The 4,493-nt window shown below is 39.6% G+C and overlaps 1 long non-coding RNA gene across 1 annotated transcript; it reads left to right on the top strand.

Annotated features, from left to right (window-relative positions):
- Positions 1-1,942: 1,942 nt before the first annotated feature.
- Positions 1,943-3,586, top strand: LOC140824617 (uncharacterized). The gene is made up of 3 exons (XR_012116398.1): positions 1,943-2,244; positions 2,616-2,678; positions 3,487-3,586. It is a non-coding gene; the product is annotated as an uncharacterized lncRNA (long non-coding RNA).
- The last annotated feature ends 907 nt before the right edge of the window (positions 3,587-4,493 follow it).

The raw sequence follows: 4,493 nt of genomic DNA, 5'->3' as shown, positions 1-4,493 counted from the left end.
AGCCATAGTCTTTGCACTGAAGATATGGCGACATTACCTCTACGGTGAGAAATTCGAGATTTATTCTGATCACAAAAGCTTGAAATATCTCTTTTCACAATCAGAGTTGAATATGAGACAGCGAAGATGGCTGGATTTATTGAAAGATTTTGATTGTGAGATTAAATACTATCCAGGGAAATCCAATGCAGCAGCAGATGCACTGAGTCGAAAGGTATGTTCGTTATCCTTATCGACTATGGGAGTCTCCAATTTGATAGAAGACTGCTGTTTGTCTGGATTAGTATTTGAGACAGATCAGAAACCCATGAGATTATGTGCTATTCAAGCGGAACCAGAGCTAATTTTGAAAATTAAAGCGGCTCAGAAAGGTGATCAGAATATACAGAAGTCGATTGCTATGGTCAGAGCTGGACATCGATCGGAATACCAGGTTCGAAATGGTATTTTGTATGTGAATAATCGTTTAGTTGTGCCGAATGTTTCGGATTTGAGACAGCGAATACTGTCAGAAGCGCACAACAGTCGTTTTAGCATTCATCCTGGTGGCAGGAAAATGTATAATGACTTGAAGACACAATACTGGTGGAAACAAATGAAAGCAGACATTGCTACATTTGTATCAAAATGTCTGAATTGCCAACAGGTGAAGGCTGAAAGAAAGAAACCTGGAGGACTGTTACAGAGTTTGTCGATTCCTGAATGGAAATGGGATCACATTTCCATGGACTTTGTGACACAGTTGCCACGTACCTCCCGAGGTTATGATGCGATTTGGGTGGTGATTGATCGATTGACCAAATCTGCATGTTTTATTCCATACAAGATGACGTATAGGTATGATCAGATGGCCGATATCTATGTCAAAGAAGTTGTTAGACTTCACGGAGTGCCGAAGTCGATTGTGTCAGACCGTGATCCTCGGTTTACTTCACACTTCTGGCAGAGTTTGCAGCAAGCTCTCGGTACGAAGTTACATTTGAGTACCGCATATCATCCACAGACTGACTGACAGTCCGAGCGGACAATTCAGACATTGGAAGATATGCTAAGAGCTGTAGTGCTGGATTTTAGCACTAATTGGCAAGATGCATTGCCTCTCTGTGAATTTTCGTACAATAACAGCTATCAAACGAGTATTGAGATGGCTCCATTCGAAGCATTGTACGGAAAGAAGTGTCGATCCCCTCTTTACTGGGATGATATCTCTGAAGTTCCTGAGACTGGACCTGACATGATCAGAGATATGACTGAAAAAGTGAAACTTATCCAGAAGAAAATGAAGACAGCTCAGGACAGACAAGCCAAATATGCCAACCTTCGATGACGACCGTTGGTATTTGAGGCAGGAGACCGAGTATTCCTGAAGATTTCTCCTTTCAGAGGTGTTGTCAGATTTGGCAAGAAAGGGAAATTGTCTCCACGATATGTCGGTCCTTATGAAATTCTCGAAAAGATAGGAGACCGTGCCTATCGACTAGCATTGCCGCCTTCATTATCTGTAATACATGATGTCTTTCATGTATCGATGCTGCGGAAATATCTCCCTGATGATTCACATGTTATTCAACCAGACGAGACTGAGCTGGATGAGACATTTAGTTATGTCGAGAAACCGATCCGGATTATCGATCGTAAAGAAAAACAGCTCAGAACGAAAACTATTCCATTAGTGAAAGTTCAATGGACTCGTCATAGTGTTGAAGAAGCCACTTGGGAGACTGAATCTGATATGAGACAGGAATTCCCAGCACTGTTTCACTGATATAAATTTCTTATACAGTTTTGTATATACACTCCTTATGGATATGATTGATTACCTATGATTTCGAGGACGAAATCATGTCTTAGAGGGGGAGAATTGTAAGGCCCGAGATGTTATCAATTTTATGAGACCCCGAAAAGAAAATATTATTGATGGCAATTTGGTAATTAAGTGGAAAAATACTTGAATTAAATTTGATGGCACTTTCGTAATTATGGAGGGACCAAATTGCAAATAGTGGAAAGTTGAGGGACTAAAGTGCAAATATGGAAACTTTGGTGGGACACTTGTCTTTCCATGCTTTGAACGTGTATTCCTCATCCCAAATTCAGAATTTCAGCCAAGAAAACCGAACCTCCATGGTTATTAGCTCCAAGTTTTCTTTTATATCTTAGAAAAATTATTGTGCAAGATCCGGCCGTCTGATTTTCGGCCCGAGTATAGTTCTGTGATCCTCTCGACACGAGCTACAACTGGACGTAAGTTTTATTGAATTCTGGTATCATTGGAAATTATGATATTGTAGGAATTTGATATAATTCATATATGGTGTTCTGGACATGTTAGACATCGTAGAATCGAAGTCAGATCAGAAAACAGATTGATTCTGGAATTGTTATGAAATTCTGATTTTATTGATTGAGAATTGAATAGATTTGGATTATAGATTGATTACGAATTGTATCGGATATGGGTTATGATTTGTAATTAATATCTGGTGATATGGTATTGACGGGAATACTGAGATTGTGCCGATGTGTCGCTGATTGGAATTAATTCAGATTAATCAGATTCAGAGTTGAATTGAGAATGAAACATTGATATTATGATTCTTGATATATCGTTTCAGATTTACAGAGATAGTCTTGAGTTCAGAACTTCGATTGCTTTAGACCGAGACTACAAACGAAAGGTATAAGTCAATGTGGTATTGGGAGATGGACTTGAGTCGGTTTAGACTTGGGTTTCCCTAAATCTCATACTTTACTTTATTGCATTGATATTTGCATTGATTGATGATATACTTGTTTTCTGGAGTTATAGATTACAGGTATTAGACGAGTAGTCTTATGACAGAAGTGCCGTTAGTGGTGGGATCACCACGGGCACATTGCACGATGTCATAAGATGGTGTATTGGCGGATGTGCCAAAGACTGTCACTGGATGTTTGGCTATCGATGTGGATAGGATGGTGGCTTTTTCTATTACTGTTAATCAGTATGGTATCGATGTGGATAGATTAGTAGCTCTTCTATTACGGTTAATCGATGTTATATCGATGTGGATAGAATTAGAGTTGCTTCTATTACTGTTAATCGGTACTATATTGATGTGGATAGAATAATAGCTTCCTCTATTACTGGTAATCGATACCGTATCGATGTGAATAGAACTGGAGTCTTTTCTATTACTGTTGATCGATACCATATCGGCGTGGATAGAACTGGAGTCTTTTCTATTACTGCTAGTCGATATACGCATGCCAACTTCTGGAATCGGGATCCCTAGACTAGGATTGAGTCTAGTCTGAGTGATGTAGCTACGAGTATTGTCGACAGTTTGATATTGATTATGTTTCAGACGTTGTTGCATATATCTGTTACCTGATTACATGATTTATAATGTTTATATGATTGCATGTTTCGTTGATTTATACTGGGAGTATATTCTCACCGGTTTATCCGGCTGTTGTCTTGTCTGTATGTGTACTTGACAACAGGTGGGACAGGATCAGGGTCCAGGAGATGAAGAGAGAGATCGTGATTAGAGTGGTGGCACCGGACTTGGACTAGAGATAGGGTTGAACACTTGATAGTAGTTGTCAAACCCTAGTTTGAATAAATGTGTGTGATACAGGACTTGTATTTTATATACTGATATGTATGTATGGTTTGATTTCACTACGTTCCGCATTTTAAAAAGGAAAAAATTTTAGACCCTGTTTTATAATTGATTAATTAGTCCCAAAGATGATTTAGAACTGGATTAGCGTCCGGGTCCTCACAACTGGTGGTATCAGAGCGATAGATCCCTAAGACTGAGATAGAAGCTAGTGAGCGGGGTAGATTGATTTTCTTTCCTGCTCTTGATTGCTAGCATGATTCCTGTTTTAATATATGCTACCTGAATTACCTGATATTGATATGGTATTGTATATTATTGGAATGGATCAGCTGTAAGATGATCCGAGGAGGATTGAAACTGGTAAGTGGTATTTGGAATTACTAACCTCTTCGATTATCAGATATGCCTCCGAGAAGGATACCAGAACAGGGAAGTATATCGAATCCTCCTATGGATGTGACCCCTACTCCAATGGAGCAATTGTTGAAAAGATTTCAGTCATTCCATCCACCGACTTTGAAAGGAACGGAGAATTCCGTAGAATGTGAGAGTTGGTTGGACGATATTGAATCGTTGTTCGAATCTTTGGAATATACTGAGGAAAAGAGGGTGAAACTGATCGGACACCAGATGCATGACGTTGCTAAACACTGGTGGAACACGACAAAACGGGCTTTGGAATTACGAGGTACGGCCATTACCTGGAATGTGTTTAAGACTGAATTTGGGATTCAGGCCATTGATGAACTGATCAGCAACGACTTCGTCATTTTCAGACACATGAGGAGCAAACTTCAACAAGGTAGAGAACTTGGTCACATATTCTTCAATGTTCAGCTGACCCTGTCTCAAATTGGCAAACTCCGCCCCCTTGTCCTTTCT

The sequence above is a fragment of the Primulina eburnea genome, chromosome 2, assembly GCF_022965805.1.
Source record: "Primulina eburnea isolate SZY01 chromosome 2, ASM2296580v1, whole genome shotgun sequence".
In the NCBI taxonomy this organism is placed as follows: Eukaryota; Viridiplantae; Streptophyta; class Magnoliopsida; order Lamiales; family Gesneriaceae; genus Primulina; species Primulina eburnea.
This window is presented reverse-complemented; position numbering and strand designations above follow the sequence as displayed.